The sequence below is a fragment of the Mchenga conophoros genome, linkage group LG23, assembly GCF_057382185.1.
Source record: "Mchenga conophoros isolate Kocher_MC1m ecotype Shallow Benthic linkage group LG23, M_conophoros_male_GT1.1, whole genome shotgun sequence".
NCBI lineage: Eukaryota > Metazoa > Chordata > Actinopteri > Cichliformes > Cichlidae > Mchenga > Mchenga conophoros.
Genome location: NC_140547.1, coordinates 22,855,767 through 22,866,123, shown reverse-complemented (window position 1 = coordinate 22,866,123; position 10,357 = coordinate 22,855,767). Strand labels below are relative to the sequence as shown.

Here is a 10,357-nt window from a genome sequence, read left to right as displayed (position 1 = left end):
TAATCTGGGTCATTTACACCCATACTGTGGAAAGCTTTCCAACACCCGAGCACCACACCACCATAGTGGTGAAAAAAAAACAAGCATATTGGGCCAAGCTAAACAAATTTTTAATTTCCATAAGGCAAAACTGAAATGTTGCTGGCTTCACATCAGACAAACAAATCACTGTATTCAGGAACAAGACAAAGTCATTTTACATATTGTTATGTTTTCCTAATGGAAAAAACAAATGTAGAAGTCAGGAAAAGTAGTTCAAAGAGGACTGAAGTCCTACACTGAACTGGCCTTTGCTCTCTTTTGCATTCTTTCATTGTTTGTGCTGTGATTATTGTGTAATTTTGTTTGGAACTGCTATCAGCAAAAGTACTAAAAACTGTCTGTGTCAGATTTGTCCAAGACTTGTCCTTCAGAATTGGAGCTGAGATTTGTCAGCAGGTTCACTGGCAGTTCCAGGCCAGGCAGGTGACACAACTGATAACAACGGTCATGCCTTCCTTATTTCAGTAGAGTGCCAGAAAAGAGGAATACGAGAGCGGAGTCTGAGCCGTGTGAAGGAGTAGTGAGCTGGAGAAAAGCAGAGACTGAAATTGCAGTCTGAAAAGACAAATGTAAGAAAAGCAATTTATACGGAACCAAAGTCCATATGTGTATGTCATGGCAAAGGCAGATCACATGAAGCCCCATACAGCGGCTCATTTGAAAGTACTAACCTCTGCTGGTCATTCTTTGTATAGCAGCCCTGTTGTAGTAATACATGCGGGTACATACTGGTGAATATGTAAAAATAATGATGTAGAATACCCTTATGAGAGCTGGAGCCTATCCCAGCTACCATAGGGCGAGAGGCAGGTTACATCCTGCATCTTGCATATGACATAGAGCTAACAGAGACACATAACCATTCACACTCACATCTAAAAGGCAATTTAGAATCACTAGTTAACCCAACCCAACTAACTGCATGTCGTAGAACTGTGGGAGGAATCCAGAGAACCTGGAGAGAAACCTGGAACAAACTCCACACAGAAAGACCCCGGCCAGATGATGGAGGGGAACTCATGACCTTCTTGCAGTGTGAGATGTAACATCACTACTGAAAAGTGTTACAGTGATACACTTCAGTCACAATTAACATAATTTGAAAAGCCTTGTGGAAATGTAATTAAAGTTATCAGTTATAGCGGTTTTGATGCTTTTAAAATAATTCAAATGCACCACAGGTTTATAATTTCATGACTGAACAGCAAGTGGCTTTAATAGTTTTAGCCTGTGCTGCCCTCTAGTGTACAGGATGGCATAATGCCTCCAGTTTTTGCTTTCCTAGCCTTCAGTTGTTGATTCTAATGATGGCAAACACGGTAGGTTATTTTCAGCTCTTTAACTAGCTCTGATGCCCATACCTGCATTAGAACATCACAGCAAGCTCATTTTTACTCACTCTTGCTGTGTGTGTGTGTGTGTGTGTGTGTGTGTGTGTGTGTGTGTGTGTGTGTGTGTGTGTGTGTGTCAGTGTATGTATTTTGATGCAGATTTGCCTTCTTGCATGTGTTGTACTATCATTATTGTGTAGTTCTGCATAGAACTCATATGACTGAAGATCCTTTAAATCCCTTTGTTTGTGTTCTTTAGCTCACTCTCCTCCAGGTTTGACTGAGACTCATCTTGTGCGAGTATTGGGACCGAAGCCTCATCAGTAAAGTGGATCAGGTCAGTTATGAACACCATATATTTTTATCTACATATACTTTTTGTCCATTAACATTATTAAAGATTCCCCAGTCATAGATGGAATCATTTGACAACTGTGAAGGAAGTTAATCATAGCTTTCAAATGTAGCAGCTTTAGGTTTTTCCAGATCCATTATTTTTTACTGTAGCTGACTGAGAACAGTGACTGATCAGACTTTAAGCACCGGATCCAAATAGCCAGGAGTCTACCATAGATGACAGGATCTAAGTTGCAGACTCTGCAAAGGTGCTCTGGAGAATATGTAGCACACAGTAGTAGGATGTAAGCAAGCTGGCATAGCACACACTAAGAAGCACAACCCAAATGGCTTCAAGAATGTGCAGGAATATCTATGCCACATATGGATTAGGACAACAGGTTGAGAAAAGAGTTAAAGTCCTGTGGGACTTCAAGTTCCAGACAGACAAGCATCTTCTGGCCAACAAAAAAGACGTAGTGGTGGCAGACAGGGAGAAGAGAACACTGCAAATGTGATGGTGAGTGTGTGATGGAGCTGAGATTTCTTGTTTAATCCCCATGGATGCTGTCACACTTAACCAAGCTGTGTTTCTAGTGTTGCCATAATGCGGCATTTCAGGAATAAATTTTTCTGGTTTTAAAGATTACATTAAATTTGCACAAACGTTAATTTCCAGTCTTTTATGAGGACATGATTTTAAGGGCTATTAAATCATGCAGGCAACACTTTTAAGCATCAAAATGAGAGTTATTACGTGCACATTTATACAATTTCTCACCTGTTTCAATTTTTTTTGTTGATTTTCAGTCTAATCAATTGCAGCCTCTTACATGTTGTTGAGACCTGTTAGACATTAAAGCATGTTATGGACATGGCTTTAATGTCTGCTTTTTCAGAAAATAAGGTTTTCATGTTATGTAAGTTCTGTAAGATGACTGTATGTCTGCATTCATGATTATAAATTTTACCAAATAACACAGAAAAGAACACAGCAAAAATAGCAAAAATAAAACAATGAAAAAATATATTGTAAAAAGAAGCCAAATGCCTGACGAAATGTCTGTTTTCAGTAGAGCTCCATCACACTCACTCACTTTCTCTTCTCTCATCCAACATTTGCTAGCTTATATTGGATCCTAGTTTTGATCAGAATCAAAGATGATTCAAAATTTGGTTGTACACTTTTGTGACCTTGTGTCACGGCTCATGAGGCAAGCCGTATGGAATTATTAAGGAACCAAGATGCGGCAGCTCAGATGCAAGTGAGTTCATTCGTCAAATGTAGATACAAACAGAGATGGCTAGGCTGAGCATGAAACTAAGCAAACCTAAACTGGGAAAACTAACAGAATCAACCAGAAACAGATGCAGGGAGACACGGAGAGACAATTATCGATGACGGAGGAAGATACACAGATGAACCAGTAACGAGGACGAGGTAACACACACTATAAATACACACACCAGGAATCAGGGGCTGGGAAACAGTAGGGGGACGAGGCAGGGGAAACGTAAACAGAACGCACTGACATCAGACAGGAACCTTCAAAGTAAAACAGGAACACATACACACAAAAACACAGTCTAAGAAAAGCGGACTTGACACAGGAATACAGAGGCAGAAAAGACTAAACACTAAACTGAGGAAGAACAGAACCAAAACCCAAAGAAATAGAAAACCAGAACCAAAATACATCACAACAATAGAAAACACAAAACGCTGGGTCAAAAGACCCAGGATCATGACACCTTGTATCTGGAAGAGGGGGTGTAGAGGAAAAACATTATATATATATATATATATATATATATATATATATATATATATATATATATATATATATATATATAATGTATATATATATAATATATATATATATACATATATATATATAGATCCATAGAGGCTGGGGTCTATCACACCAGGCAAGACCCCAGGTGCAGGCTGTGTAAAGATGCCCCAGAGACTATCCAGCACATAACAGCAGGGTGCAAGATGCTAGCAGGCAAGGCATACATGGAACGCCATAACCAAGTGGCCGGCATAGTGTACAGGAACATCTGTGCCGAGTATAACCTAGAAGTCCCGAGGTCAAAATGGGAGATGCCCCCAAGGGTGGTGGAGAATGACCGAGCTAAGATCCTGTGGGACTTCCAGATACAGACGGACAAAATGGTGGTGGCTAACCAACCGGACATAGTGGTGGTAGACAAACAGAAGAAGACGGCCGTAGTGATCGATGTAGCGGTTCCCAATGACAGCAATATCAGGAAGAAGGAACACGAGAAGCTGGAGAAATACCAAGGGCTCAGAGAAGAGCTCGAGAGGATGTGGAGGGTGAAGGTAACGGTGGTCCCCGTGGTAATCGGAGCACTAGGTGCGGTGACTCCCAAGCTAGGCGAGTGGCTCCAGCAGATCCCGGGAATAACATCGGAGATCTCTGTCCAGAAGAGCGCAGTCCTGGGAACAGCTAAGATACTGCGCAGGACCCTCAAGCTCCCAGGCCTCTGGTAGAGGACCCGAGCTTGAAGGATAAACCGCCCGCAGGGGCGTGCTGGGTGTTTTATATATATATATATATATATATATATATATATATATATATATATATATATATATATATATATAGTATATACATTGGGTGAATGTGCAGTAGTAGCAGCAAGCAGGTGAATTCTGTACATTAATATGAATAGACATCTAATCTACAAAGTGTCATGGGTACACATAAAGGGATCAAATATATAGTCTCACTCACTTAAAACTTTTAATAAGTGGTACACCTTGGTGCTCTTTCTCCTTTAAGTGTGTGGTTACCGCACTTTACATTTCAGAGGCAGGATCCTCTTGGTCCCCTCCCTCCGGCCTGGCACATATGATAATCAGCAGTAATGTTTAGAAACTGGCTGGTTCAGCCACCCACTACTACATGAAGTACCAGTGTTTCCTTTTTCTTTTCGTTTTTTTTTTTTTTTCAACAATACATTATTTTTACATTCTTTTTTAGGACAACTTGGTCCACACAGTTTGTCTTCATCATACATCTACATTTGGGTCCTCATCACTCCACAACTCAGCTGTTCAATAAAGAAATTATGAATTACATCAATCTACCTTTATAAACATAAATGAACTAGATTATTTCGATTTCGATTGTTATTTATTTTAATTAAGATAAAAAAAAAATTAGTCTTTATCGGTCAGTGAGGTAACATTGAAGTGTCAGCTGCAATTACCCAACATCACTTGGACTATATAAACACATGCAAGAGATCAGTTAGCATATATTCATGCCAGAGGATGAGCCACAGGGAGGCACAAGTTAGTCTTTAGTCTGTAACTGCCCTGCAACTGTTTTTCCGGTAGAAGCACATCCAACATGCACCAGCAGCTTATGTAAACAATATATTCTAATGTGTTTTTTAGTAGAGCAGTAATGAACTGTTGTCAGATTTTTTTTATTTGAGAAAAAAAAAATACCACAGTTTTACACTAGTGGTGTGCGACACTGCAGATATTGGTATCGATCCAATACCAGGTAAATATAAGGCCAGTATTGCCAATACCAATACATATGCTGATACTTAAAATCTATAAAGGCAGCTTATGTAGGGGAGAGCAGTGTATCATGATTTAGAACATGAGGCATCGTAACTTTGCAAATTCTGAACACATTTCAATAACCATGAAATCACTGTGATTCTACAATAATGAGCCAATTCAATAAAAACACCTTTTTTTCTCCTTTTTAGCTTTTTCTGCCTTTTGAAACTAAGGGTTTTTGTTTTTTGAAAACCTGAACTGTAAATGTGCCGTCTCTAAAGCACAACTTACAGTGGGGCAAAAAAGTATTTAGTCAGCCACCGATTGTGCAAGTTCCCCCACTTAAAATGATGACAGAGGTCAGTAATTTGCACCAGAGGTACACTTCAACTGTGAGAGACAGAATGTGAAAAAAAAATCCATGAATTCACATGGTAGGATTTGTAAAGAATTTATTTGTAAATCAGGGTGGAAAATAAGTATTTGGTCACCTCAAACAAGGAAAATCTCTGGCTCTCACAGACCTGTAACGTCTTCTGTAAGAAGCTTTTCTGTCCCCCACTCGTTACCTGTATGAATGCCACCTGTTTGAACTCATCATCTGTATAAAAGACACCTGTCCACAGCCTCAAACAGTCAGACTCCAAACTCCGCCATGGCCAAGACCAAAGAGCTTTCGAAGGACACCAGGAAAAGTATTGTAGACCTGCACCAGACTGGGAAGAGTGAATCTACTATAGGCAAGCAGCTTGGTGTGAAAAAATCAACTGTGGGAGCAATCATCAGAAAATGGAAGACATACAAGACCACTGATAATCTCCCTCGATCTGGGGCTCCACGCAAGATCTCATCCCGTGGGGTCAAAATGATCATGAGAACGGTGAGCAAAGATCCCAGAACCACACGGGGGGACCTGGTGAATGACCTGCAGAGAGCTGGGACCAAAGTAACAAAGGTCACCATCAGTAACACACTACAACGGCAGGGAATCAAATCCCGCAGTGCCAGACGTGTTCCGCTGCTGAAGCCAGTGCATGTCCAGGCCCGTCTGAAGTTTGCCAGAGAGCACATGGATGATACAGCAGAGGATTGGGAGAATGTCATGTGGTCAGATGAAACCAAAGTAGAACTTTTTGGTATAAACTCAACTCGTCGTGTTTGGAGGACGAAGAATACTGAGTTGCATCCCAAGAACACCATACCTACTGTGAAGCATGGGGGTGGAAACATAATGCTATGGGGCTGTTTTTCTGCCAAGGGGACAGGACGACTGATCCGTGTTAAGGACAGAATGAATGGGGCCATGTATCGTGAGATTTTGAGCCAAAACCTCCTTCCATCAGTGAGAACTTTGAAGATGAAACGAGGCTGGGTCTTCCAACATGACAATGATCCAAAACACACCGCCCGGGCAACAAAGGAGTGGCTCCGTAAGAAGCATTTGAAAGTCCTGGAGTGGCCTAGCCAGTCTCCAGACCTCAACCCCATAGAAAATCTGTGGCGGGAGTTGAAAGTCCGTGTTGCTCGGCGACAGCCCCAAAACATCACTGCTCTCGAGAAGATCTGCATGGAGGAATGGGCCAAAATACCAGCTACTGTGTGTGCAAACCTGGTAAAGACCTATAGTAAACGTTTGACCTCTGTTATTGCCAACAAAGGTTATGTTACAAAGTATTGAGTTGTATTTTTGTTATTGACCAAATACTTATTTTCCACCCTGATTTACGAATAAATTCTTTACAAATCCTACCATGTGGATTTATGGATTTTTTTTTTTTCACATTCTGTCTCTCACAGTTGAAGTGTACCTCTGGTGCAAATTACTGACCTCTGTCATCATTTTAGGTGGGGAACTTGCACAATCGGTGGCTGACTAAATACTTTTTTGCCCCACTGTATGTTGTTTAAATGTGCTGTTGGTTACAAATAAAACAAACCTGACAAATTCAGACGTTTTTTATAGTGCATAGTTGATGTATAATTTTTTTCATTTCACAAAAACAAAGTTATGATACAATTCAGTGTGAAAAGAGTCTCAAAATGTGATCTGTGAATATCAGGCGATTTATGCATTTAATGGCTTTTAAGTGAGTGAAAAGATTGTGAACAGTATCTTTAGAGATTTATCCAGACAGGAAAGCATAGCTAAAATGATTTGATTTATGAACTTGTGTATAGAACTGTGATTATTGAGTCAGATTTTTATATACAAATTTCTAAATAGTTTTGCTTCTGTTCAGATTGCCTGTATTTGTGTATGGATTGGAGCATGCATTTGTTACTAAATTTGCAAATTTATTAGTTAGTTTAGTTTACACTTATCGATCACATCATATGTGCTTTTAAACCTTTCAGAATAATTCCATTCCATCACAGTGGGGCATTCTCAAAATGTAACACGAGACTGCTTGTGTTGGGTCTGTCTAGCACAGGCCCACCGCTGGAACGAGACAATTTAAAAACACAGCAAAAGCATTGAACACCAAGTAGGCAAAGTTCTTCGTGTTACTCATGCATGAGGGAGACCTGCCTGGAGCCAAGTGTCGTTCCACCACTTGACCTCCGTCAGACTCTCAGCCAGGTTCCCCATAGCACCTTTTATTGTGGTTACATGAATATGCATAGGTTCATTCAAAAGGCACTTAGCCTAACAGATATAGCCACGTTTATCCTACCATAAAACAATAAGACAAGGTACGACTTCTTCCCATGCTCCCAGGATGTAGGTGTGCACACAAAGTTTGCAGACTATTAAGGATCAAACCTTTACCAATCTAAGACTAATTATAAAACTCTAAGCATATATAAGTAGATATTTCTAAGCATAAATGACAATCAACAATACAAAACCTAACAGCTTGTCTATTATGAGTGTTTTTCTTTGTGTGCAAGAAAAGCTATAAAAGCTAGAATGATGAACAGGATCTGGAGATTATTTTCAGTAACTTTTCTTATTTTTAAAACTTTTTACTCACTGAAACAAGAAATGAAGAAACACAATGTTTGTTAAATAATTGAAAGCTGACTTTGCCATTCCCACAAGATAGAAATGAAAGAAATACACATGAAGAAGATGTAGGTGACAAATAACACAATTGTTTTGATTCAAAACTTTATCAATCACAGAAATGTATGATTAATGCAAATGAATTTTGCACAGTAAATAGGCTCAGTAGCAAATAAAATGTAGTCTCTCCTCACAGTCATGAGCGTCCCAAACAGCCTTGTTCCCTCCTGTCACCTGTAAGGCTCCACACTTTATCTTAGCATGTGGACATGATGGTTTTCCTTCTTCACCCCAGGCCTCATAGTCCATCTCCTGCCCATCCACCCACAGCCAGTCCCCAGCCAGAAAGCGCAATCCAGTCCAGATGTGATCAGTGGTGTTATGTTTGCTCAACTCTTTCTGGATCAGCAGCATCTCAGTCTCAGACGCCACACTGGCCAGGTCATCATGGTGCTCCCTGCAGTACTCCAGAGCTTCCTCCCAAGTCTTTTTCTCCTTCACCACAATGGCACCGTAACAGAAGAAGGTTTTTCGATGCTGTAGATTTTCATCATTCCACATTTTATTCCACACACAGCCACCATCTTCATTCCCGTTAAAGTCATTAGGTTCACCTGGTTTCCAGAAACACGTGGATGCCACTCCACCTCCTGACCACAGCCATTGCATTCTGTTTGAGCTATTTCTCACGAGTCCTATCCAGATAAAGTCATTGACATTGCTGGAGAGCGCTGCTGAAGTTTGTTGGCATCCTTGTCGTTACTGACAGGGGCCAGGTCTGTGTAGTGCTGCCGACAGTAAGTCTGAGCTTGACGCCAATTCATTTTGTCATTAACGTGAATGTACTTTGTAAAAGTTCCAAACAATCCCATCAGGAATAGGATGCAGGTGAAGATCTGATCCATTGTTGAATTTCTCTAAAGGGTTCAGCAGAGAAATGAGGATCCAAAGAGGTTTTGTAAGATATTTGCTGGAGATGTGAGCTTTGCATGTCAAAGCATATTTACATGTCAGGGCGGCCCTTTTATCCATGCTGTAGTACAACACAAGTTGAATGAAACAGTCACTTCAGATGTGGAGGTTGAAAATTTGTGATTATTGATCATCTGAATTTCATTGAGCAAAAAATTTGAAAGAACCTGAATAAAAGTATAAAATTAATCTGTTTCATCAACTGACTCAATAGGAATGTATCTTTTATTTTAACCTTCAGCTACACACACACATGTCACAAGGAGGACATATTGGTAATATAGCTGTTTTAGGTTTTTTTTCAGTTTACCCAAAGTTAACAATACTTGGAAACCATTCATATGCTTAAAGAAATCCAAGGTTAATAGGAGAAGCTAGACAAACATCTTTTTTGCATAAGACAAACTGACGTGTTGTTGGTTCCCATTACACAAACAAATCACAGTTTTCGGGAACAAGGCAAAGTATTTTTCCATATTGTCATGTCAACCTTCTGGGAAACAAATGAACAGGTCAAGAGAATAAATTAAAAGAGGACTGAAAATGGTCCTTATATTTTTTGAGAGGGATTTAATTAGTTGGGTTTTTCTTGTATTTTCCTATTTTTCTCCTTTCTCTATTCTTTCTTGTATTCTGCATATTTCAGATCTGCCTTTCTATACATAATATAAATAACCCACAGCAGACCCCATGACAACTTCATGCTTTTCAGCATTTTTCAACAGTATTATTTCATCCTGAGGCTACGTCCACAGGTACTTTTGAAAACGCAGACTTTTCAATGCGTTTGGGCCTTTCGTCCACACATTTTTGATCACTCAAATCTTTTGAATTGAATGTCCACCCCTGCTAGGGTGGATATTTTGTTTCGAAGACTCAGTTTTTGCGCTTACGTGTGGACGAGGAAAACAGAGATTTAGTCACGAACGTGAAAGGTGTGCGTCGTTTTTGATGTCACACTGCGCCACAATATTGTTCACAAGAAATTTCTCCAAAAAAACAAAAAACAAACTGTTGCTGTTAATCTTACTATCTGCAGTTTTTACACGCTTACATATACAGTCAGTATCAGTTGCTGTTTACACTCTGGCTGCAGCTTTGCAGCTCACAGCCACACGTACC

The 10,357-nt window shown here is 40.0% G+C and overlaps 1 pseudogene; it reads right to left on the bottom strand.

Annotated features, from left to right (window-relative positions):
• Window positions 1-8,514: 8,514 nt before the first annotated feature.
• LOC146547242 (L-selectin-like) lies at window positions 8,515-9,168 on the bottom strand (annotated as a pseudogene).
• Between the last annotated feature and the right edge of the window lie 1,189 nt (window positions 9,169-10,357).